The sequence below is a fragment of the Myiozetetes cayanensis genome, unplaced genomic scaffold (genome assembly GCF_022539395.1).
Source record: "Myiozetetes cayanensis isolate MyiCay16 unplaced genomic scaffold, myiCay2020 scf21, whole genome shotgun sequence".
Classification (NCBI taxonomy): Eukaryota; Metazoa; Chordata; class Aves; order Passeriformes; family Tyrannidae; genus Myiozetetes; species Myiozetetes cayanensis.
Genome location: NW_026087423.1, coordinates 13,344,073 through 13,372,071, shown reverse-complemented (window position 1 = coordinate 13,372,071; position 27,999 = coordinate 13,344,073). Strand labels below are relative to the sequence as shown.

Genomic DNA, 27,999 nt, shown 5'->3' with positions numbered 1-27,999 from the left:
AGCTCACTCCACCTCAGGGTTTGCCCCAGGTGTTGTAGCAGGTGTCCTTATGAAAGCAGGGCAACTTCAGGACTGACAAGTGGCCAGGGAGTTCCACCTCAAGGCCACTTCTGGACAGCTCTGCACGCTGCTCTAGCCCCTCTCCAACCTGCTGTTGGAATAGATGTCAAAACCAGTATTCCAGATAAGCTGCCAGACGATAAGCACAGCTCCATTAATCACTTCTGGTTTGCCTAATTCAGTCAAAACGCAGTCTGAGGTCACGACACACTTTCAGCTGGGAGGAAAAACAAGACCAACCAGGAGTTGCTAAAAGACTGATTAACCTCCCCAACTAAGTACAAGTCAATAGGAGTTTAAAGAAGAAATATGAACCCATAAAACTAAATCAATGCATCTTCAGAAGAGTACTGTTGAAACAAAATTTAAATTTTCTAAGTAAATGTGCTGTTTCCATGGATCTGATAATTTTGAATTTACTGTTTCCTTTACAGTTAATGGGTTTATGACCAAAATCTCAATTACATGAGTAAAAAAGTAGCTGCTTCTGCAGATCCAGATACTAATGACAGCTGTACAGGAAAAACAGGCTGTCACACCTCAACATTTGATGTGATATATTTTTACAAGCTGGGAAAAATTTAAGACCATTCTTCCTAAATATAGAGCACAACCAACCAAGTACAAGGACAGTCAATCTTTTAACATATTTTTCATATGGAGCACTTAGTCTGATTGAAATCTTCAATGGAGATTTAACAATTTACCACGGAGGCTATTTTCTGCAAATCTTAATCTGTTTATCAGTTAAAAATGATCCCTCTTGTTAGAAACTTGACAGATAACCAGGCCCTGTAATTTTACAATACTGTATTTTAACATATTCTACAGCCAAAGACAGATTATCTTACGCTTCATGTTAAAAATAGGTTTGTTTGATATTAATCTTTGGGTTGAGCTACGGCACCGATCCCGCTGCCGACCTTGCCATTATCACAATAACATGTCAGGCCTCTCTGCCTGCTGAGAGTCCAACTGTGCACACTGCTTTGTGCACAACACACTGCTGAGAGGAAAAAACCAGGCTTTTCCCTCCCCGAGACAGCAGGTGAATGCACTGCAGAGCAGCCACTCGAGGGTCCAAACAGAGCCTCTCCCAGGGTCACATCACGCAGCATTGAATTTTCAGGCAGTTAACATCAGGCATTGGTTGTATCTCCAGCAATTCCTACACAGTTTTTATCCTCACAACAGACAAGGACTTGGCACAGTCTTCCCCTCCTGCTCAGTACAGCCTCTCCCATAGCCAAGCAGATGAATCTTCATTATAAACCAGTTTACATTGTTCAAACACAGTTGGTTGGTTTTAATCAGACTATAATTTTTTTCCCCACCAAAATGAACAGTATAAAATCTTAAAAGTTTAGATCAAAAGACCAGCTGCAAATCTCCACTCTCCTGAGCAATACTATCTATCTTCATAAAATTTCTCATTTCAAATGCTATCAAAAGCATTTTCAAACAGTTTCACAGATCATTCACCCTGGCTTTACAGACAAGAAGTCTGCAAGATTCTGTCCAGAACCACTGCTCTTGGATCAGGACCCATCAAAACCTGAAAGTTTAAGAAACTAGTTAGTCAAGAAAATGATTCCAAGGTGCAGTAAAACTAAACAGGGCTGGTTTTGGTCTGGATTTAATGTGAACTCTTCCACTGCAGATTTTAAAAGCCTATCTGTGTAGATCAAATCCTTCTCCTTCACAATATGCGAGCACAGAAAGGACATTTATACCAAACACACAGTGCTTCTCATTTGAGCTGCTTAGAGGAAGGAATTCATACATGTTTTTTAAGACACTACAGTATTTTAAAAGAAGAATGAGTTTGTATTTTCAATCAATTTACTGAATGTGTGCTATTGCTATGTGAAAGTAATTCTTCTCTTTAATGACTGACCAAATAAATCTTAACAGCTGAATTTGCAAATCCATTTCTTTATGTCAACAGCTTTGTCATGTCAATCAATACAGCACTAAGCCAGGAGCAAGGATTTTTAGCCATTTCTGCTGTCACTTACCTGAGTACAGCTACAGAACTTGCCTAAAACCATCAGGAAAGATTTACACTCAGCAGTCAAGAGCAAAAAGGACCTAATGTATCACAGCTGTCATCAGGTAACTGAGAAGAATCCAATGTGTCTTGGGGGGAGGAGAAAAAAAAGGAGGAAAAAAAAGGAGGAAAAAAAATGGAAACATTCCCTTCTGTAATCTTAAAAATTGGCATTAAAAGTGGCCAGCAAACCTTGAGACAGTAACTTTGAATTCTGAATTAGTGAGGTGATTTCATGACAGCCTCCTGTCTTTCTCCAAGCTGATCCAGTTTAAACACACCTGCTGGCTCTCAGCTGTGCCTGAGTGGATTGGATCCAGCAGAGTGCTGTTATCCACTGAAATGCAGCTCCTCACCCTGACCCTGCCAGGGCAGACCACCAGGATACTCACAACAAGACATGCACTGCTTCCTCAACACCACCTAAACAGGTTTTAGCAGGGCTGTGCCAAACCTCACGCTGAAACTCAGCATCAGAACAAACTTCTGTACTTTAGTCTCCTGCAGCAAGTTAAGAGTTAATGCTTATTCTGGAAAAAAGCCCCGAAACTGAAAAATACTCCGTTTTAAATAGCCTTAATCTGTCAGCAGTAGACAAAGTCAAATTTCATTTTCATCTAAAAATGTCTTTCAGATTCTGTAAGTACCATACCATGCACATAAGCTATGGTACCTGTCACATCAAGAGCTGGTATTAATATTCATGCAATTCCTTACTTTTATGTTCCAGTGGTACTGCCTTGAAGGCAGATGGATTAAAACACACTGGTATCTCGAATAAAGCCTTCTCCACAGGCAGAGGGTGCTACCATTGCTTAATACGTGGTGCCAAAGCAACACTGAGTCCTACAGAGAAGGTAAAGGTGTTGAGGCAGTGCTGAGGATCTCAGTTTGTGTGCACCAAGAGCAGCTCAGCACAGAGCTCACTGCTGGGCCTGCTCCTTTGGGCTTTGCTGAGATGCAGTGAGGGGTGAGCAGAGTGCTCACTGAGCACACAGCACTGCTGCAGACACTGCTAACACAACCCTCAGATGCAGAGGGGAAAGAGCACAGGCACACAGAGCACACTCGCTGTCCTCCCGAGCTGCATATGTGTATTTCATAAATATGTGTATTTCATAAATATGCCTATTTCCAAAGGTTTAGAATCACATTTCTAGTTCTCCAATGAACACAGGCTTAGCAGGACTTGCAAGAGGAGTGCCAATCAAGTCAAAAAAGAAAACAAGAGGGACACAATCTGAGTATTGGCATTTGTATCTGAATCTGAAGGAAGGAGAAGGCCAGCCTGCTTCTCTGTTTAGCACTTACAGCAGAAGACTGACAGCTGTAATAAAGCAAAGGTAACTCAGACATGTTTATCCATTATAAACTGCACTTCAGATGGGGGAAACTCCAAGCAGAGCTGCACAGAAGGCAGACCAATATATGTAAGTATGCCTGCTAAGGAGAGGAAAATGTCCCTCTGAAGAAACCAGAGTTTCTGGGTTCTGTCTCAGACAATTTACCTCCAGATTAATCAGTGTGCCGGAAAAGATGGAGCTGCAGCAAGAACCGAGGGGACTCTTCCAGGATACAATCAAATTTAGACCGGCTTATGAATATACAGAGAGTAAACTTCTTGTATCTACAACCCACACACACTACTGAAGAATTCTAATGATTTCATGCTTGCACAGCTCTCTCCAAGATCCCAGTTATGAGTGTTCAGGAGAAAAAACCCTACCTGAGAGTGCCAGATGGATCTGCCACGCCTCACTGGTACCCTGGTGCCTCTGACAACCTGCCTGTGCTGGCTGCCTGCTCCTTAACAACTACTTGCTCCAAGTCAAAGGCAGCCAGCTATTTAAGTCAGCTCTCTGTTTCAAAGAGATAAGTGTCCATCTGCTCAGGCAGGTGAGTACCCTGACTGCACTACCTGCTAGGTGTGTGGTTTTATTGTCACAGTACCCAGAGAGAGAGAGAAGTGACAGGAGATCTTCACTAGTGCTATTCAAACCGTGCATCTGAGCAATGATGTTTGTTTTCAGAACAGTAATCTGAGACTGGAGAACCAGTGTCCCACTGTTATCAGAAAAACTCAATGTTCTTTAAATAAAATAAAATTTAAAAAAAGGAGGCTAAATATTTAATTTCTAGTAAAGGAAGTTAATTTTATATACAACCTTTATTTCTGGTCCAAAATGACCATCAATTCATGCGATCTGAAATGTAATTTGAGTTTATTCCACATGCTAAAGCACTGCTGGAAAGCAAAGCAGCACTGCTATTGTGGCTGAGCACCCACACACCCAGGCAACCCGCAGCAATCCCCCAGTGGATTCTGCAGTGGGACAGCTAAGTGTGTACCTAAATCCCATCCACCATAACTGCAACTCGAGTACATCCCTCAAGTCAGACACACTTCATGTGAAAAAGAGGATTCATTCACGAGTGCAAGAATATCAAACCCAGGTTATTCCCCTGTACCCTGTATTCTCCCCCTGGAGAATAAGCTGCTTGATTCTCCACAGTGAGGAGCAGCAGCACAGTGTCCTGAGGCTCCCCACGGAACCACCTCCCAGCAGGACACAGGAGGGACGCTCCGCTCCCTGCTCCCTTTGTGCCTGGCTCTCCCAACATCTTCCCCCCCAGACTTCCCAGGATGGCTGTCAGGGAAGTGCTGTCAGGGTGCAGTGACTCTCCTGGCTGGGTTCACCTTGAGGGGATGGAGGGCCTAATTGCTGGTGCCACCACACCCCAGGGCTTTGTTCCCACACCTTGCCTCGAGCAAGAGCGAGTCCTGTGTAGCAAGTAATTAATACCCTAAGGGAAACTGCAGTGGACGCCATCACAGCTCTGCTCTGCATTCCCTCATTAACACAACTTGCACTGACTTTCAGGGAGTGGATAAGTAGTTCCAAAACTCCCATGTTTGTAAGAGACAAGGAGCCAACAGAAAATTCTCAATTATGCCTGGCTAGACCTAATTAAGAGTTGCCCAGGTAAACCAGGACCCAGGTCATCTAGCCAAGGTGAGATGTTTTTTATTCCAGCATTATGCAAACTTTCTGCCTTAAACAGTTCTACAAAAGCCAAATGGAAGTTGTTTAACTGAAGTTTCACAGAAAACTCAAATGCTCATATCTGCACTGTATTACAGCTGCTTTGGAAAATGAGCAGCTGTGACAGATGCAATTGCACCAAATCACTCACAAGTTGGACACTGTGCAAGCTGGGAGTGTCAAGAAACATCAAAGCCTGATCTTTACTGGTTCAAAAACCCTTCTGAGAATCCTAAATGGCATTGAGATGAAAACAATCCAAGACCTCTTGCACGTTCACCATAACAGATAAGCCCAGCACTGGACTCGAACAGCTCTCACAAACACCCCAGCATTAATGACAGCACTGTGGGCTGGCAGGGGCACCCTGGTTAGGGCTGGTCCAGTGACAGCACACAAAGGATTCCATCAAACACGTAACACACCTGTTGGGAAGGCACAGCCAGTGGATTCCTGAACAACTTCTTATAACCTGCTGCTTCAGTTTAAACATAACAAGTAGTTATGTAATTAGAGACTATCTAAATTAAATTTGCCATAAAATCATATATGGGTAGTTATAACCAAACAAGCTGTTATTACAATAAAAATTAGGTGTGAAGATACTTTCTATAAAACCTTTTGCACTACTTGGCTTCCTTGCTAGTTAGCAATTTTGCTTGGGAAAGATCAACACAAAAAAAAGTGGCTGCAACATGTGTACAATTATGTGCTTTATTTAAAAATGTCACCTCCATTGCAGTTGTGAGCACACCCAAAGCATTTCTTACATAACAGATCCCTGAGTTCTCTTACATAACAAATCCCTGAATCCCAATCACATTAGTTACGTACTACGCATATTTTTTCCACATAACTGCACACCTGACATTTCAAAAATCTGCCTGACCACTATCTCATAGCCATCTTTCTTTAAAAATACATACTGCACTTTACATTACCCTTAATTTTTAAAAATACACCTGTTTCCTCACTCTTGATTTGTTATGCCTGATTTAAATTACTTTGTAAATCTGTGCAGATGAGCTCATTTATGATATTCATATACACAGGCTCACATGTGTACCTGATTACCTGGAGAAAAATTCTTACCATAAAATTACTTATGAATGTCCTGAAACACTGTGAGCCAATTACAAACATACTCTATAGAAAAATTAATATACACACACTTCTGCATGGCAAAGGTGTCATTATAAATGAAGACACAAGGAAGCCCATCCTTTCCTGCTGTTTGCCTCCAACACTTAACATCTCACAACTTCTCTTTTCAGACTCTAACACTCAGCATCTAATACTCTCTCATACTCCAAAATATCAACTTTAATTGAAGGGCAGGACCTGATCCTCAATGCCAGCTGGGATAAGAACATGCCCTGGGGATATTTTAAAGGGAGGAAAAACCAGGTTTGGAAATAGTGTCCAAAATTACATCACAAAGTCACAATCACAGCAGCAGCTTCAGTAACATCCCAGGCACCACAGAGCTGATCTCATGACTCACATCGTTAATGACAATCAGATCATCATGCATCAAGATCAGGCAACATAAACTTGGGCCATAACTTAAGTACTGCAGCAGGTCCCCTCAACCAGCAGCCAGTGTGACCTTCAGAACAGGGGTAGAAAATGATCAGCCAGGCACTTAAATCAATTTTTGAGGCAGGTGACTATGAACAGATGAACAGATCACAGGAATTCTACACAGTAAGTTATGCATGAATACTCTAAATTTTTAAAACATCATTAGGTTGATGTTTCTTATTCAACAGGAGAAATCAATGTTTGATTTGCTTTTCTTTCCTGTGAAATATAATAAACACACACACGTTCTTGAAGAAAATTATGAAGCAGGTAGAGGAGAAAGCAATGTGCTAATTACAGGTTGAGAGACCCAAGTATTGCAGACACAACTGCAAAATTCCAGACACTCATCTGAGCCTTGCCAGATGGAAGAGTCAAATCTGTTCACTAAGTTATGTTCCATGTAGTGTTACACCAATGGTTACAGTACACACACACACACATATATATATATTTATATATAAAGCCAGCTTTTCAAAGCAGCCACCAGATCTGGAGGGTTCCATCAGGAACCTACTGAGCACCTATCTGAAGGCAGTCAAAATTCTTCATTACTGATGTTCTACAGCTTAAGGTCTCGTGCCTGAGCATTCAGAGATTGGCTCCTTCTCCTCTTCCCTCGTGCCCAGCCAAGAAATGCAGCACGTTCAACCAGGGCACAGAACAGGGCTGGAAATGCCCCCAGCTCACTGAGGGAGAGGAACAGATACAGCACAGTTTGGCTGCTGCCCAGCTCAGGAACAAAAGATGTGCTGGAATTGGAATACCCAATTCAAACACAGTCAAACTTCAGGGAAGTTTCAGTTCTGTCCCCACAACTTCCACATAGGCAGGGGCCTTATGATTTAAACATGATTTCCTTCTGAGATCAGCTTATCTGCAGACAGCTTCAAAGTGCTGGAAAATCAGTCATTTAATACGACTTTAGAAAAAAGGACAAATTTTCTCTGACTACAGTCAGTGCATAATACAGTGCTCGAAAAAGGAAGAGAAACCACACTTGAGTTACATAATTAATACAGTAAGCTAATTTCTCTGCGATTTTAATATGACAATAGTAAAAGACCTAAGAAGCAGACATTCAGGAACATGACATTCTTAGCAGAGTCCTTTCTCTGGGCCTTCAGAGTTTATTTTCATGCAAATCTGCAAAGAAAACCAAGCCCTAGAGTACACATGGGAAAAAAGGGAAAGATTAAACTAAACCTGGAAAATTTAGAATGCATGTAATAGAAAACTGATTACAGGTTTCAGTTGGTAGCAAATACAACAAGCAAAATAATTAAGTGATTGGATGTTAATCTTAAATTTGCACTGATTATAGGAGGTGTATTTCTCTGAATATATCAGTGGCTAAATATAAATCGTACTTCTTCAAATAAATGCCTAAATTTTAGGATGCAAGGATTCTGTTAATTGTCCTCCTCTCTCTAAAGGCGGTATTATAAGCCAAGTTAAGAGTAGGGCTGGTACACTGCAAGATGATTTTAACACCATCCTGTAGCTAAATTTGTTTCTTCCATGAGTGTAAATCACAAGCTCTTTGAAACAAATGGACAGCACAGTGCACTGAAAGAGCAGAAAAGAGTGGCCTTCCAAAAAATGCTAACAGGAAGCAGATTTAAACCACCTAAGGCAAAGAAATACTATACATATATCATTATGAAAAAAACCCCAACTTACAAGTTTAAATTGATAACAAAAGGTACTAAACTTCAGTATATGAATCCACTTTGGAATAGTAGCCTTTCAGAGATTGTGATAAGGGGAGACAGGCATACAATTGCTGCCAAACAATAGTAAAAAGGAACAGAACACAGAGACTATATTTTGAATTCAAACTCAGAATATGTAAGCTACCCTTTGAACCCTGTCAAGCTCAACACCACTGCTGTTGTGTCAAGTTCCAACAGAAAATTATAATAAAAATATTGTGATCATATACGACTTCCACAGACAAGCCCTGCCAGTATCTATAAACTTAAATCCATAAAATCTTTAAAGCAGTATTAAAGCAGCTGTTTAGCCATCACTACTATCCCTCTTCATTTTCTTCTCCTGTTTAAAAAAGCCTCATTAAAGATTCACCCAGCATAAATAAAGTGTGCAGTGCTGCAGCAAATCAACTGAAGAGCGAGGGCAGAATTCAGACCTCCTGGCTCGGGGTCCTTTCTCCCCCACTGGACCAAGCCTGTGGTTTCAGCAGGTTACACTGAGGCAGCACTGAGCCCTGAATGAACATCCCAAACATTTGTGTCTGGGGCAGTCAGGTCCCTGCAGTGCCTGCTCCAGGGCTGCCAGAGCTGTGGCACAGGCCAGGGATCAGAGGTGCTCAATGCAACAGCTGCAGCAACTCCTCCTGCACTGCCTCTTCACCGAGAGACAAACGAGGCTTCATCTGGTTCTACAAGTTCTGCTGATAACTTTGGTGACTGAGAGGTGCCCAAAGGTCTGCATGTTACTTGGGTGACACTGCATGTCATCCAAGAGACCCAGCCCAAAGCACCGTGAAGACACAGCTTTAAGTGGACATCTCAAGGAAGCTGCACAGGCAGCTGTTCCTTTTCTGCCTGGTTTACTGCAGGATGAGCACTGCTGCACACCAGCATTATAAAACCTAAGTGTCTGTGCCAATAAAGACTTTCCCATAAGAGGATTTCAGCTACCCATATAAAAGTGGCAAAACCTGAAGGACACATAGCTGGTCCTTGCTTGAAAATAGATAAAAGCCTCCCATGCTACAAATCAGTTTACACTGAAGTAAGCTGGAATCTTAAAGTAGATGCAGCTTGATTGTATCTTCAAACAATTTAAATCACCAAGTTCTGTAGCTTACCACACATCCTGCATTTGTGACAGTCCTGCAGATGCAGCTTTCCTGTTAGGTACCATTTACACGCACCAAGGGGTGTTCAGAACCAATCCTCAGTGCAGTGTCTCTGCTCAGTTATACCACTCTGCCTTCTCTTTTCCTGAGAACAACAGGAGAAAGCCCAGGACCAAACAACAGAGGTTTTGTTTTGTTTGTTTCTTTTGTAAGAGTAAGTCAGTTTATTTTAAGAAAGATTAATGGTGCATCAGTAATAATATTTTGCTTTTCCATGTGATTAACCCTGCTTATCTTCCTTTGGACAATAGGCTGCATTACCCACAAAAACCAAAACCTCAAAACCCAAGACAGACATTGTATTACTGTCACTTCTCCAGAAAATCTATACGAGCATCAGAAAAGGGCCATTGTTTTCTGAGGTGGGGGAAGAGCAGAAAAGCAAGAGGAGGATTGATCAATCAAACAGCAAAAAAGCATTCAAGAACAAAAACATCCTCTGAGAAAAATTAACTACACACAGCCTTGGTACTGAATTGGGTTGGAGGGGGATATTGTTGTGATTGAAAACTGAAGAGTTTCCTCAAGTTTTAGAGCAGGAAAGAATGATTATACCCTGAAATTTGAGGATTATTCTGCCTAAGAAACTGTCAATTAGCATAACTTTGAACCCAGCAAAACTCTTCCTGACTACCAGATGTAACTATGGCAACAAGATCCAGGAACCTACAATAAATATGATACAGTGTCAATAACCCAGGCTTTTTGCATGTAAATAGATAAAGCACAAGGAAGACAGAAGACCATTTCCAATGGTTTAGATTCAATTTTTAGATCTCTTCAATGCCAGGAATGTTAGCACATTCCAACGACTAGTGAAAAAATAGGGAGTAAGAGAAAACTAAAAGGAAAGAAAACAACTCATCTCTCATGGAAAAACTATTTAGAATTTAAGAAAGAATAAGACCACATTTATGGACTCTCTCCATTAAAGCTGTGAAACTCCATAAACAATCTCTTAAGTTCTGTAAATAGGTTTGAAGTTGTTTCAGAACACCTACTCAGTTTAATGAATATGTGAGATCTTTAGTGGAAGTAAGTCAATCCTAAAAATAAAATAAACAGAAGCCAGTTCTCTTCTTTGGCTCCATCTCAGTTGCATCTGTAACGGATGGTATTTTCATATATGGGAACATTAAGTCAGAGCTTTATACAACAGCATTTACAACTGTGAATCACTGCCTAAACATACAATGAAGTTCCCTGCCCCACTCAGCATAGTATGGAAACTTCATGGATATGCAGAACACTCTTTCTTCCCCGCCACTTAGAAATGGCTGATGGACAGTACCACAAATGCATCACCTCCCAGAGAGTATCTGCATGGTGGAAAATTTAAGAAACAATAGATTCCCATCATCTGAAGCCTCCCACCTCTGAAAAATAAGAACAACACACTACAGCAAAACCCCCACGTCCTCTGCCAGTGAAAGCAAGGCACATTTAAGAGCACAAGACCTGGACAGGAAAACACGGAATGATGTTGTGGGACTGAAGATGGGGACACAAGAGAGACCTCAGTCCACGTGAGGGACACGGAAACTTATGAGGCAGCTGGACTGAAATGGACAGGAAGAAGAATATTACAGAAAAGTGAAAATGGAACACAAAAATTCAGGAAGAAAAGGGACTGCTGATGGAATGACAAAGCCTAGACAAGACGCAGACACGACACCAGGGAAATGAAGGGTCATTACAAAGAGAACTGAGCTGAAAAGCTACAGTCACTGCCTCCCCAAAGGATCCTAATCCACAGCCCAGCTCTGCCTGCCTCAGTCTGCCTCCAATTGTGCCCAGCTATGAATAGCTGCTCCCTCCCATCCTCACAGAAAGAGCTTGAAGCCACAGCACTAAATCCCAGCAAGAGCCTGAGACACACGCTGGCCTGGGGGACGGAGTGAAGACAATAAAGATGATTCCATCTCTATGCAGATGGCTCTTCCAGGAAGACAGACAGTCAATTCTCACTCCTTCGGACTGCAAAGATTTGCTAAAGCATCTCTGCATCCACTGACATCCTAAAAGGAACCATTACGGTTGTATATTGTGTCCAATTAATTGCTGCACTATTCCCCTATGTCAAATATTCCTTTAGGGCATGGGCTGCCCGATGCAAGACAAAGCAAGCACAATACCCTGCACCCATTCATGATGCATATTTTCAGAGACAGCATAAAAGGAGCTAAAAAAAATTCAAAAACTTCACAGCATTTCATCCAGAGCCTTAGTAAGATCTGAAAAAAGCCTTATTTGTTGAAATATGTATAGCTTAATGTTTTTATGCTTCTTGCTATTCAGTGACCTATTTTCTTATAGTGAAACAGATTATCAATAACTGAAGGCACATCTGTACTTACCTTCTGCTCACTCCTGCTGGCTCTGCAGCCACTCCATCCTGGACACCCCCTCACCAGATCTCAGCCCCAGTGCTTTCAGCTTCACACCACACTGGGACAGACATTCAGCAAGTTGCCTTGAGAATTTGGGTGTCCTTCTCCCCATCCAGTCAACAGCAGTGACTCATCCCAGCCCCAGTGCATGCTCCATACACACACCAGTCCCCAAAGATCCCACTGTCAACAACCACCAAACAGAAAACCCACCCAAAACACACCAAACAACAAACAAACCAAGAAAATCAACACCAACCCCCCCCCCCAACTTCCCCATGTCTAAGCTCAAATATCTTGCTTAAAAATACAGAGAGAAAAGTTAACTGGAGATAATAAACTGTTTCATTTTCTGTCCTAACTCAGGCGGTGTGAATAATTGATTTCTCGGTTCGGCAGATCGAACTGAATTTGAAATAGCTCCTTCTCCTGCTCAAACCCTCTCAAAATTTCATTCTGACATGACATATTTAATTTCAGGCCTGCAACAAAAGCTGTGAAATGAAGGCCAGGTTCACAAAATGGAGAGGAGCAAGGCTCTGTGTGCCCCTGGATCACGGCGAAGCCGAGGCAGCAGCTCCCCCGTGGTGAAGGGAGCTGTCCTGAGCTCCCCTCCTGTGCTCCCACTGTCCACACCATGTCCACCCATGTCATGAGCTCCAGCCTCTGCTGTACATTACATGTCTATCAAACACAATTAAGTTACAAAGAACTTGCAATTAAAACAGATCCTTTTTTCCAGTACAGTATATGGAAACAAAAAGGCTACTTCTGACGAGCAATAACAACTTTTAAGTTCAATTAAAAAGTGTTCCACACTTGTTTTGGGCTTTTATTCATAATGCTCAAGTTGATTACCTCCACCCTAACAGTGTCCAGAGAACCCAGTTTGCCTTTATAAACTGCTACTTTTGCTTCACTCCTAAAGAAACTCCTTCAAGAGCACACTACATAGATTATGAACAGTGAAGATAAGTATTATCAGGTTTTGCCAAATTAGATACTGAATTAATTAATAATTTACCATAACTTTTAGGAGCATGGTTAAAAATAGCTCTCCCATCAGCTCTTAGTCCATATCAGATCCCATGAGTTATCCTCAGCATCTAAATCATTATAATAAAAACAAAACAATCAGACTGAGCAGAAGCTAAGCAAAGCTTTAACTCTGTCAGTAAAATTTCTCACTTCCATGCAAATCCCTGCCTGTACAGGGAAGGTCATTGGAACAGAGCTGGAGATGCCAGCAGAATTAAGAACAGTATCCATGCACACAGCGAGGAGAAAAAGGCATCTCTAAGCCTCTCCTTCCACGTGAAGGATCTCAAATCACCAACAAATGGTGGATTTCCCCATCTTCCAGCTCATCTTGCCAGGAATCAATCCCTGCTACAGCATCTTAATCCCAACTGCTATGGTTATACTACAGCAGATTCTTTCATTTCTACATGAGCAGTGTGGTTGAGGACTCTGTAATCATGAAAGAGGCACAAGTCACCATCTTTTCTCCAGGCAGCATTAACAATTACGCCCTATTTTAAGTTATTTTGCTTTGTCTATAGAGGCACAGCTGACAAGCAGTCTCTGTGCATTTCTTCATACTTAATTTTGTCACAGCATCTGTACATGACTCAGCTGAACTCAACAGGAAGACACAATTAATATGATTTTGCCCCAAGTTTGTCATGAGATTCATGTTGCTGTGACAGAGATTTATGCAGTAATAAAACTGTACTATTATTAAACTTTCTACAGCACATCAGTAACAGATCACAGGAGTCTTCTCCTATTGGGAAAGCTAAAGCTGCTACACAAACTTTTTTGGCAGTAAGCATTAATACAGTGTGTAGGGTTTTTTAATAAATAGTGCTCATCTAATTTAATGTATGTCCATGCAGCATTCTGTGTAAGAAATACAATCAATACATTTACTTTGTTATGGAGCAAGTTACCTGGAAAGAGGGGAAAAAATATTTACCCATGAGTGGCACTGAAAATTAGCAGGAATAATTTCTTGCTATTAAAAATAATTTTCTGTAGCCTTTAAAGTGGGATGTAAGTATATATACAGAAAGTCTGTTAGAGCAAAGAATTCCAAAGAGGTTCACAAATGGTGGTTCCAGAACAATTTGACATATCTTCTCTCGTTTAAAATATATCCTATTTCAGACCTTGCCAAATTCAAGTAACAGAAATATAAGGAGAGGTAACAGACCATTAAAAAAAAAAAAGCCTTAAGGTAAGTTTAATAGGCATTTTTCATGCTATTAAAATCACTCCTGTATATAGGTCATCTCACAATAAACTCATGTAATTCACTGAGTTGTATGCAACAAAATCCACCCCAAAATTATTCTAAAAGCTCACACTTGACCCAAATTTGTGCAAGGTACATTCTATTCCAACAACATTAGCTGAGAAGTTTGCTTGTTTGTCTGTCCCCCTGGCTCGTGCTGCTGTTCCAGCAGCAAAGCAGCAGCCCTGCCCTGTATCCAACCCCGTCACACAACAGAAACACAGACCTCAGTAAGAACAGGCCCTAGGATCTTCAACAAATCTACTGAGGAGACACAGAAACAAATTTTTAGATTATTGAACACCCTCTGATCCCAAGTTCAGAGTGATTTTTGTGACAAGGCTGACCATTAGGATCAAAGTGTATTTTGGGATCTGGCACAGTGGCCACCCAGAATCAGCAAAAATGAGAATGCAGTCCAGAAAGGGACAAATTTCAGGGGGAAAGGAGATCATATTTAAAATTCCTTCCATTCCACTGGTCTAGCTACCCAGCCTTTGGAAATAGTTGAGCCTCTGAAAGATAGTTATAACCAAGATTCCCAAAAGGATTAAGAGAAGTGGGAGGGGAGCCAGCAAACCCAAGCTTTAGGTACCAAACATTCTCCTCAATAATTCACAGGCCATGAAATTGGCTCATCTGTTATTTGGCTTTGGTCTAAAGCAAGTCTAATTTGTCAGTTCAGAGAAAAGCAGCACAATGTAGACCAGTGACACATGTAATGCATATCTTGCACAGAGCCCAGGATTAAAACATGTCATTGCTTTCTTGGGAAAACACACTCAACACCACGTTCATCAGCCTTTTACTGTCAGACAGGTGTGCCATTTGTTTCCTCCCAGAGCCCTCCCTAAGACATCACGGACCCTCCTTCCCACTTTACTTCACATCACATGCACAACATGTCCTCTAATTGCCAAAAAAACCATATACAGAAAGCACAAAGGAACAGACACTAAAAGAATGAAGTCTTTTCAGTGCATCATTTTATCCCATCACACTGCAGTCCACAAATCCAAGTAGTGTTTAAGCCAACACCAGTATCAGACTAAGCTTGTTTCCCTTGAGTCCTCAGCTTCCCACAGGAGTTCCCTGCTTTTAGGGACCATCAACTTCTCAGGGAGGAAATAAGGTCAGGAACAGCACTGAAAATATGCCCCTTCATGAGCCAACTGTGATGTGTGCAAACAAGCAATCACATCTTTGTGGCATTTACAAGAAGTGTTGTTATTAACTGTTCTAAACTCAGTCCTGTTCCTGGTAAAGGACATCTGAACAGCGTAAGAAGTGAAGAATTGCATGGGATTTCATATTTACTGCTCCATATTGCTTGATCTGCAAACTGAAAGGCCAGTTCTTACACCTAACTTTAAAATTCCATCTAGAGTTACAGCAAAGCCATTTCTGATTCATTTACTATAATAATGATAATTTGTCATACATATATATAACCTTTGTCCATATACAATAAATATCTAGCAAAAACATTCTTCCCTAAAAGAAACACCACTGACAGTTTAGAAGAGAAGTATCAAATTAATACTAATGGAAAAAACCCTGGCCTGTGTTTTCTTTCCAAATTATTTTTACAATAGACCTAATGGTTCCTTAACTTCAAAGTTAAGAGCATTCACAAAAGCACCATCATGCTGCCTTTGCATTCTGCTTAGCATGCAGGCTGTGCCTGCAATTATCTGCAGAACAGACATTCATGTTATTCCAACCAGAAGGTATTATCACTGCAAACAAACTTTAATATCCCCCTCAAATTGCATCTGCTACAGAAAGAAATTCCAAACACACACTGTACAGCGAAGGACCTTAGTTCAGCCATCAGGACAGATGCACCAAGGCAGTCCTGTTTTGGCTCAACACGGAGGTCAGATCAGCAGGCTGAGGTATCTGCTGTATTGCTGGACAAAGGCAGGGCTGAGAAAAGCATTTTACAGAGCAAAGATACTTTTCCAAGTGGTCTGAGTGGTCTGGCAGCAGCATCCGGTCTGGTGAGCAACTGCTGTGGATCCCAGACTCTTCCACACATCCCTTTCCAGTCTAAGGGCTCATCAGACTGACCCTGCAAGCTGGGGCAGCAGCAGGCCCTTCCCTGAGAACCATCACCCTGCTGGAAAAGAGCTCATGGAAGGAACGAACCCACTCTCAACCCACTCCCTTCACACTCTAAACGAGCCTTCAGCAACACTGGTGGCCAAAAGCAGGATGAAATCTGGCCAACAAATCCTGCTGCACCAAAACCAACACTGCAGGCACAGTCTCGTATTTTACTGATAAACAATCACTACCATTTTTTAATTTAATACACTGCTTGCCTTCTCTCAAGTTAAATTAGAGCATTTACCATGTTCCAGTATCAAGGGTGTGTCAAGGCACAGGGCTTGCAGAAGGGAATCTCCTCTCATTTCTGCATGCAGGAGATGTGCTGCACTTTGCCCAAACATTAAAGTTTACCCTACCTACTTAAGAAAACACTCTACAAGCTGCCAAAGGAAACTTAGAGGCCACTGCTACTGTAAAACTAATCAGGGTGTATTTTCTCATTTGTTACCGGGTAAGGGAATTCTTCTCTTTGTCATGATTATCTTAAGTGCCTATTTAACTTCCTTTCCAATGTTTTTTGGCAGAAATCCTTACAGATGCAAGACCCAGAGAACACAAGAGAATAACGAGCATTTTGAAGTGTAACCACATATCTATAAATAGCCTCTCTGCCAATTTGAAATTAAATACATGAAGACCATACAATAAATTTATGAAAGGGATAAAAAAAAGTGGAAATCGGATTTTGTTAAGTGGTCCAAACCAGCTCTATTCTAGCCTTGTCTTGATTTGTTTTACCCTGTGGTATTTGTGGATACAAAATGCACCTGCAAGTTGAACATGTCCTATGTCAGAAATAGAAAGAATGATTGCAAACCAGTGACCTTAACTTGATTTGCCTGTTTGGAATTAAGCAGCATTAAGTGCATTCTGCTCAGGAATACCTGCATGACCAGCAGAATTAAATGGCATTTTAATGATTTATCAGCCTCTAACAATCTTTTGAGCCCTGACAAGTTCAGCCCAAACCGAACAGATTAATGAACTTCTAGCTAGGCCCCCGATCAAGACTGTGATTTTGGACTGCTTGATCACCTACTTTCCACACTATAATTGGGTGGGAGTGGGTGGTTCTGTCAAAACAAAAGGTGGAAAAAACCACCTTCTTCTTACCTGTTGCTTAAAACGTAGGAGAATAAATTACTGAGGTTTAGGAGCACTAGGGATGTGACACAGGAAGCAGATGGTGACAACTGCAATCGGAATGGCAGAAAGAATAAAAATAACTCATGAAAATGTAGTAAACTGAAAATAAAAAGCTACTACCTGGGGTTGTAACTGTCAAAACAAAGTGTGACAACGTGGCTTGATAATTCTCAGATTACTGGAGTCTTTATCTCTTGGGTTCTGTATCTTTCTCCTTTAACTGCCAGCCCTTCCCAGCCGTTCTTCTTCCTGACCTCACAATCCATGAATAAAACACAGTTTCAGTCTTGCACCCTGTCATCCATTCATCACTCTGCTAAGTCCCTTCCCTGGCTCTGCTTCCCGTTTTGTGCATCGTAAAATTCTGTACACGTCTAACAGAGCAGCAATTTATAAATAGCTTTTATTATACAAGGCAGGCTTGATGCTCCAATGGGAGGTCAGAGATACTGGCACTTAATTCCTAAAGTTTTCTATTCTGCTGTTCCTCCCAATTTCTCACAATTATCCACCCTCAGAGAATGATAATGTTGGTTTGTAATTATCTTTTCTCTTTGACAAGCTTACTACTTTAATAGTGGTCAATACTTCCTTTTTGTATGTGAGATAGTCAAAAAAAATGAAGATGGAATACCCTAAAATAGCTGAATAGTGGTGGAAACAGAGTCCACGGTGAGAAACAAGTTCCATGCTGATGTCTCTCCTTGAAGAGATCATTCTAACAACCTCTTCCTCTCCTGGCCTGGTTTATTCTCTGGTTTACCAGTTCTTTGTGCAGGTATTGATACACTACATACCAGTTTTCCCCACACCACAACCTCCTGGCACTATGCTTTATAAAATTAACCCAAAACTGAGGTTCTATAGCAAAATTATCATATAAGCATAAATTGCAGGGAACTCTAAGAACTCAAACCACTTGCTACTCAATTACCACTTTCAATAATACCTGAAAATATTAAAGAAAATTATTATTGTTGAGCACTCAGACCAGTTTGTTAAGACACCCACTGATGTGAACAGCTGACCCTACACTTAAGTATTTGAATTTAAGGTTCATAGCCCACCCATCCCCTTGAGGTGTGATCTGACTCACAGCCAAGAGGAAAAGCTGTTTAGGCTCTAATAGCACAGAAACCCATTTGCAAGTGCTCTTTTCATTTGTCCTCTACAAATCAGTCAAGGACCCAAGCTCTTGAAGAAATACTGCTAAATTGAACTCTGCTGTTGCTACAGCTGCCCAGCAGCGAGGCTGGAGATGGATGTCATTCTCAAGGGCTAAGAAATTTCATAGCATCCCACTAAAAAGACTGAAAAAGAGGAGAAAAATGAGAAGGCAGCCTCAGAAGGGTTTGTGATCAGCACGTGCTGAGCCTGTGCCCACCCTGGGGAGAGCTGGGGATGCTCCACCCGTGTCCCAGCCCCATCCTCTGCTGCCCTGCCTCTGACTGGCACCTTCCTCTCCGTGTGTGCAGCCAGAACATCCCTCCCCAGCAGAGCACCTGAGAGGGCTCTGCAGCACCCAAGGAGTGTCCTCAGCACCGGGCAAGCACCAAGGGAGAGAGTTATTCTGACCAAGTTCTCCCAAAACTCCATTTTCCTTCTTTGACAGAGATAAGGAGAAGAGGAAAGTGGCAGGGACAGCAAGGCCAAGCACCCTCATGCTCCATGGGAGTTCCCACTGTTGTCATTTTGAAGTCATTTGGTGGAAACCAGGACAGTTTTACCCATCAGAGGAACAGCTCTGCCCTAATTCCAGGGGACTGGCAGCACGCAGTGAACGTGCTGATGCATCTGCAGTTTACTGCACTTACCAGGCTTTGCAAAATGCTTCACAAAGATTTCATCTACCGGGAGCACAAGTCATTTCAATTCCTTTTTTGGGTGTTTTAACTCTTTCAGGACATGTTAGAGAAGCCTGAGTTTATTACTGTCTGTTTTACTCACTGATATTACATCCACTTGAATAAGTATTTGTAACCACCCAGCAACACCTTCTTGAGCATCTCAAACACTTGACAAGTATCAATTAAGTCTTTTACAGAGATGGTTTTCTTCTCATTTTTAGATAATTCCATTTAATTTCTTAAAGAGGTGGAATAATTTTGGAGAATCTGCCTACAACAGGATTAACGTGCAGCTGTTGCAGTATCCAGAAATCTCTGTGCACCTGAGGAGAGAAGCCTCATAACCACCTATATGGTGTTTGCTCATTATTTTGTAAATGTCTCTTTCCATTTTAAGAGTGATACTCTATATATGAGACAGTATCATTAAAAACATTGCACTGTAACTGATAAAAACTGAAGGAGGTGGGCTCCAAAATGCAGATTTCAGTAGGCAAGAGAGCAATAGCTGAAATTAATTCCTTACTGAAGTCCCAAGACTCGAACAGAATGCAAAGTGCAGCAATTATATTCAAATACAATGAATGCCATAATTATGACTTCAGAGATAAGGGGAAATATTTTGAGAGGCAGCAGTTCAACTAAAGCCCTATTTAGAATAGGGAGTGCTAGACTTTACCTACTATAAAACAGTTGGAGGGGATTAACAATACTTGTATTTTTAATTGTTTGTATCTACACATATGCTGTTTTGGAATTAGAGAAACAACCTCCCCTGTCTAAAACACTGCCATTACCAACTGCTCCTACAAGGACATGAAGCTCTTCTCTCTGAATCAAGGAGGTAGCCACAGCCATAACCCCAAGGCTGTTCATAAGCACCAGCAGGAAATTCCATACCAGTATCATCTGTCACTCTGAGCAGGGAGGACAGTGTTCTTCAGTAACCTCTACTAAGATTTTCTACCAAAACAAAAAAAGAGAAGCATCATTCCAGAGAAGTTTAGGATCCAGCAGCCAGCTTGCAATTCTGTGTGTTTGAAACTGGCAGAGATGGTAATTCCTCTGTTTAAGCCCAAGTGAAAACTAATCACATGTATCTCACTGCCAGCACAGACTGATTTCAAAGGCTGCCCTGTACGGAGTAAACTGCAATTTGTGACAAGGAACAAAGCCTGGAAAGACGGAACAGAAGATGAGTGAACGTGAAAATAGGGACACACAGATTTGCTGTTCAGCTCTTTGAAGCAGAGAATAAACACAAGCTTGAGAAACGCTGAAGAAAGGACTGTCAGCAGTTGGACAAGACAATGGTGTAAACATTAGGTTGGACAGACCAAGTAAAGAAACGTCAAGGGCTTTCCAGGAGATCAGGGACAGGAAGGTATGAAGCACAGGCACAACAAATTATGCTTCTGCAGTCGAGAGGACAATCTGCATTACAGAAACGAGCGTGGAGCACCATCAGAAAGCAAAGAGAGCGTGGGTGCTGAAGAGAAGACAAAAGCACAATGTTATACAACTACAACAACAAAAACCCCACAAACATATGAGCCCACACAAAACCCCAAGGATCTTAATTAGAGAGAACAGGGCTGACCCACAGTCCTATTTTCTTTCATATATTCAGCCAACAAACTGCAGAGAATTCCAGCAGCTAGAATTGACAGTGACATTTTAAGTCAATGAGAATCTATTTTACTCTTCCTCCCACAACACAAATGAATAGTAGTGCTAATGACATTCCACTCCTATTATAAATCGACAAAACACAATCCTGCATTTATCCCTTCCAGCAAAATTTGCCTTTTAACAAACTCAAACTATTCTGCAATACCCTGTGGTCACCACACGACAAAGCAAAATGCCACTCTCTCCTGCACTGCACTTCTTCCAATTAACCTGACTTTAGTGGACCAAGATCATTTTTAAACCGTATTTCATACCTACATTTTTGGATGAATCATATTAACATTTACAATTTTAGTCACAGACTTTTAATACAGTCTGGCTATTTAATTCACATTTGATCAACTCCTTCTGACAGAGGATGGGCTTCTATTCATTACATCAAAATAACTTGCTTATAGAAAAAAAACCCCAACCCATATGCACTGCTTTTCAGTGCTGTCTTCTCCAAATGCCAAGGAATTACATTACATGCAGAACTAAAAAGAACTGATTGGATTTTGGACCAAGATGCAAAATGTAATCTCTGCATGCTATTATTCAGAAGAAATGGAGAAAATATTCTTATTCCTTTCTTTTTAAATGAGTTCTCAGAAAGGCCAGATAACCTTTTCCTATGTAACTGTGGTATACTGGGAAAGAAGCTCTTTATCTCTGCATCAGAACCGTATGGAGAAATAATTCTGTGTTTCTTTCAGGAAAAAGAAATAGCTGTAATATTTACCAAGCATGAAAGAAGATGGATAAATAAATAAATAAAAGAACAGTGTTATGCTGTGAACTGCCTGCTCTCACAGTTAATCAGCATGTGATCAGCTCTCAGTGTAACACCCCAAAACGTGTAACACGGGGTGATGCAGCAATGCCCTCTCCTCTGGGGTGTTACACAGGCACAAAGGAAGGCAAGAGCTTTCATATTCAAACCAGGCTGCAAGGCAGTCCATCAGCCAGCAGCAAGTGCAAACAACTCCATGGCACATCCTTGTCTGCCCGACAAATTCCACTGTGAGCAAAGACTCTTCTTCCACAGTCTCTAAGTTTGCCTGTAACTCTTTCCTTCCAACCCTGAGAAATGATGCATCCCACTGAGCACAGGCAGTGCTCAGCCTGTAAGCTGCCTAACACAGTATGTCTGTTTGCAAGCTCTCAGATTTGAGAATTCACCTTCCTTATCTGCTGTAAACTCCCCACTCTGGGATGAAAAAATCAACCTCCCATTATCATCTTCCTTTGATTCAGCTGAGGTCCATTACTGCTGGTTAAGTATTTTGGACACAAAAATATCAGCATCTAATACTTTAAAAATAATATCCTCTTTCCTATCAATTTTTATTTCTAGGGAAGGTATTGCTGCCGCTCATTTGAAAAAGCTGCTGCTTCTTATTTAATACATGACTATGTAAGAAGGTTCATAACAATGCTACAGCACAGAGATGGAACACCTGACAGGTGCAAGAGCAGTTACACATCCCTAGAACACATCTTGCAAGTTTTGGCTCAGCAAGATCCATTGTGTTGCAAATTTTATATCGGATTTTCACAAATCTTCAGCTTCAGTGATTGAGAGAGAGACATCAGGCAGCCAAAGACAGACATAAGTCAAAGGATGAGTTGTATACACATTTCCACCTGCTGGCAGAAAGGATTTACACAGCAGTAGCATGCTTCTACAGAGGTTCCAGCCTGGAATAAACCCAACAAATCAGAGGAGTTTTTTTAAGTTAAAAAAAGAACACAAAGCAGCATTCATCCCACAGTGTCACTGGTACACCAAGGTTAGTACACAAAGTCTGCTCCTGACAAGGCTGTGCAGCTCCAGGTCTGAGTATCCAGGTGTTCCAAGGCAGGGGGAAGGAACGAGCTGCGTTCACCACACGTAGCAAAGCATGGCACAGTCAGCCCCACAGCTGGAAGAGGCCCTTTCCAAGCACTGCAGCCGTGCCACAACAGCCTGCACTGCCTCTGAACAGGCAGAGTTACCCCCTGCTCTCCACTGCACCTACAACCAGAGAATCTGCAAGTGCACACACCACACTCCCAACCTCACTGGGGCATTTTCCCACACTGTGCACTCCGAGCTTTCAACACTTTGGGTTCACAGTCAATCACCAGTGGCTTTATCAAGTGTATTCCCTGCAAGTTCAACATTCCAAAACAGCAACATGAGCTAAAAATTTCACGGAGAGGAGAAACTGCAGCATCTCCACTGCCAGACTGCTCAGGAGTCACGAAGACACAAGTTCTCCAGCTACAAACAACACCACCCTTCCACAGCCCTTTCACAAAACCTGAGCTGGAACGCTGAAATCTCTGCTTTCTCTCCCTTCTGACCTTGATGACACATGTGACAAGGCTGTTTTCAAACATATTTCTAAACTCATAAACTCCATAAAAAAACAACTTCTTGAAAGACATACTATTGCACTAACACATGCTGGAAAGCATCTACCCTTAGTGCTGCCCCTGTATCTGTAAATACCCAGAAAGTGACGTGCAACCATCAAACAAACACAAACTTCCTCCAAGAACGCTGAAAATTTTGCTTGTCACCCAATGAAGTGTTCCATCTTTGTGCCCAAACATCATCCTGTACATGGATATAGCAAAACTTGAAAAAAAACCACCAGCAACTCCTTTCCCAAGTGTCTAATGCCAAGAGGAGGAACACTGAAAACACAAGTGCTGCGATCCATTACAGCATTACCAAGTCAATCTTCTGTCAGCTGCCAGTTCCCCTCTCTCCAGCTACCTTAAGGAGAAGAAAGACTTCAGGAAAGCAGAAGAATTACCATACAACAGGCTACAATTTAATTAGAAGAAGGAACACGACAAAGATCACGTCAACAAAAGGATATGCTAATGATCATTTTAATGAGATAAACATGCCCTCCTATCCCCAATCAAAAATGCCCAGGATCCACGCTGGCAACCACAGGGAGCAGTGGCAAGGAACAAAGTCTGCCTTCTCGCTGATGTGGGCGATGCTAAAGCCACAACAATTACTGGAATTCCAGTCAGGAAGGAGAGGAGGAACAAGGGATGCTTTTAGCCTCTGAAACATCTCAGGGCACGTCCCCCTTCTGCTCCTGAACGCCCTGCTCCAGGGAAACAATCCCTGCCAGAGCTCCCGTGGGACAGCACAGCTCTGCACTTGTTCATGCGTGACCCTCCAGATGGAGGGAAAACTCAGCCTGAAATCTAAAAATGCAAAGGTGACTGTTCTGTTAGAGCCTAATGCTCTCAACTTCATTATGTATGGATTTTAAGTGCTTATCATAAAGCATGGACGTTTACAATGGAAGAATAATACTGGAATTACAAGAAACCAAGAAATTAGCAAAAGCCAAATAAAACTGCCTCTTTCATAAAGTACACTTTTCAACACCTGAACACATAAAACATGGGATGGTGCAGCAGCTAAAACTGATTGCATTTCAATTGCATCTGTACCTGTTCTGTAATGTAGTGTTAATTGAAGAGGATATGGGTCTGAGGGAAGGCTTACTAAGGAGCAAGAACTGTAAGGTATTTCCAAGCTAATGCTTTATATTTATTGTTTAATCATTTTCATCATTTAAGTTTCCTTTATCTGCTTGGAAAGGCCTTTAATGGATCTAAATAAAAGGAGAAAATCTGGCTAATATTTATGCCCTGTCAATTCTATTAGATGTTGCTGTAAGAAATGTAAATCAAGAGATTGGGTCTTAAAGTTTTATTCACTGTAGTTTTAATAGACCATGCCAATATTACTCCAGTATTGCCAGAGATGTCTCAAGAACACTGAATGAATACTAAGCAGGCCTACCATGACTCTTGCAATGAAAATACAGATTAAATTCAAAAAACTTTTAATCTCCCAATTTGATCCACATGGGGAAATTCGGTATGGCATCAGGGAATATGCCAGCACAGATATGACAGAGGAATTACAATTGTGTGTTTAACCAGGACAGAAGCACTGGCAGTTAGATCTTGAGATCAGAAGTGATGTGTTTGTTCTCAGTACTAATGTGTGCAAAGATGTCCAACTCCACTGACAGATACACATGAGCATGTGCACATCCCAAACACGGATTATCAGCCTTTGGGGTCCAGAAAAACATACCAGTTTGGAAGAGCAATGCCTTTCAGGTGAAGGAAGTGTTCCCTGTGGAGCAGAAAGCAGGGCAGCACACAGTGGTGTAGCACACAGACTTCGGCTGCAGGTCCTCAACAAGCCATGCCAGGACACAAGCAGCACCAGGGCAAACCCCCCCGGGGTTTCAAACAAGTAACCATCCTAAATCAGCAATCAAGGGATCCCAAATTCCCATCAGAAACACTAGAAATTAAATCCCTGCGCATTGTACAGAGGAATCCAACATTCCTGTTTAAATCCATTCAGCACCACCAAGGGCAGTCCAATTGTGTGGGTAACAAAGCCAAAATTAGGACTCATCAGCAGTTCTGGAAGGCCTGTATGATCATTAACTGCAGATAATCACGCAGACGTAAATTCTCAGGCACACAACGCAAAGTCAGATCAGTTTGTAAACCACGTCATGCAGGGACAATGGTAAACCTTCCCATTCCAGATAAACAGACCCGGCCTCAGATAAACAGCATAAAAATGATTTCCAAGAGCTACATATGAGAAATCCCTAATTAACATCTATGTGTAATACACACTACCAGGAGGGGAAATTCCTTTCTAAAATTACTTAGCTCAGACTTGTTTGTGCTGCTAATGTTTATAAACCAAAATGCTGTCCTCTGGTAATTTGAGTATTTGGGTCATATCTTGTGCTTCCTGGATGTGACAAAGAATCTTACATGCCCAAGTCTTAATTTAAGAAACTTGACTACAGACAAGGTTTTAAAAAAAACTAGCTTACTCACAAGAAATATCAAGCACATTAAGTAGGAGTTTGACTAAGCTATAGTAATCCATCAATTAAGATTAATTCATTGCTCTTGATCATGCCAGAAAATATGGTAGAAACCCAAAATAAGCAGCCATTAATCTACAAGCAATGAATTAGGGAAAGAAAATTAATTACAACAAAAAAAAAAGATGTTCAGAACAGCTAAAAAAACACCCCTTCTGGATGGCTCAGGTCTGAAATCTGGCAGCCTGCAGTAAGTTTCCAATCAAGTCAACTGCATTTTGTACATTTAAATCACACAAAACTGTGTGCAAAACTGACCATTTAAATCACACAGCCACAGCCCTAGAAATATCTGTTCAGTATGCATTTCTGAAAAGGCAGTTATTTTGAATGCTTTTCAAATCATTTCTGGGCAACCCTGGGCTAGAAGCTTTTATGCCCAAATCCCTTGTAACATCATCTTCCTAAGGGGGCTTAAAAAACACAAAATCATATGACAACTGCATAGCAAATACAGGATCTCACTTTTTTAAATGTTCACCTTTGTAAAAAAAACCTTTTCATTAAATGACATCCATGAAAATTGCACTAATAGTATTTAATTAAGCTTTTGCTCAGAGTTGAGAACTAATCCAGTTTTGAAGCCTCCAAGTATTCAGGGGATGGCCTGATGCTCTCTCTCCAATCTCCAGTCCCTGTTTACATACCAGTAGTATCTGCACTGGCAGAATTTAGGCCATCTCTCCCACTACTCCAATAAATATTCATCCTGCAACTCTCCTTTGCCTCGTGGGGAGACACACAAGTCTCTGCAGACCTCCTCCTACAGCCAGTGTGATGAAACACACTGGATGATACAATCAAACAGTTCCAGATAACCAATTTTTGTGGTGCAATGCCTTTCAGAGCTGCAGGTATTAAAAAAGACCACACAATACGCTGGCACAACAGAAATGAATCACAACTGCCTTCTCCTACTCAGAAAACACCTTTTTTCCACAGCCAAGAAGTACAATAGTTACTTGGTCTCCACACAACCTGAACTATAGCAGACCATTGTAAGTGGTTTTGAAAGAGGAGGAGAAGTCTTCCCATTCAGCAGTAGAATGTTACTCCCCCTGAAAGCCACAGAAAGGCTGCTGCTCTCAGTGGGAGGCACAGCAGTTCCAAACGGCCCCAGCTTGACAGATTTTCCACCACGCCGCCCGTTGCTCAAAAATGCAATTCTATCTCATCATTAAAAGCCCCAAACCAATAACCAACCAAAATAAACCTGAAATTGCTGTGTAAGTGAGCAGTGTCAGCCACTGAGCTGCACTCACAGGAACCAAGCAGCATTCTTCAGGGCTGACAAGCTGCAAATTGAAAGCACCACCATTCTGCAAATGCATGGCACTCCTGATGAAGGGTGACACACCCTTTAAAAGGAGACAGAGAAGACCTCACTTCTGAAATAAGGAATGGGGCTTAGATGTGACCTCTGTAAAAAAAGCCCTTTGGTAATGATAGCACAATTACTGGTGTTTCTTCAGAGTAGAAGGAACAGGAACATGTTCAAAGCTGTACGTTCTCTTCCTTCACAAATAAGCTGCAGAATAACAACAGGTTGCTCACATATCCCCGAACAGCATCTCCTTTGATTTCCTGCTACCTTTTTTCCTAATTTTGAAAGAGTAGTGAGGCTGTCTGGCAAGAGATAACACGTCCCAGTCACTGTCATTTTATTCCCTTTCACCCCTACAATGATTTTCCTTTGCTTTAAATACTATGAATTTCACCCTAGGATGACTGTTACAGAGAAAAATTCCCTAAGAAATCTCCCACCTCTTCTGCATTGCTTAGGATATTCAGAAGCAATAACTTTCAGTTTTGCTTGTACTATGTAAACAGTACTCCGTTCTTTCACCTAAAAATCTACTTTCCCTAAACCAAATTTAAAAGGCAACTAATAAAAGAAATGAAAGCTTTTAAAAGTTTGAATTATTCAATCAATTTTAGTCATTTAACAAGTACAGCTGTCTTC

The 27,999-nt window shown here is 41.5% G+C and overlaps 1 protein-coding gene across 11 annotated transcripts in view; it reads right to left on the bottom strand.

Annotated features, from left to right (window-relative positions):
- ARVCF (ARVCF delta catenin family member) overlaps nt 1–27,999 on the bottom strand; it is a 226,147-nt gene that overhangs the window by 183,167 nt on the left and 14,981 nt on the right. The gene's annotated exons all lie outside the window — the stretch shown is intronic.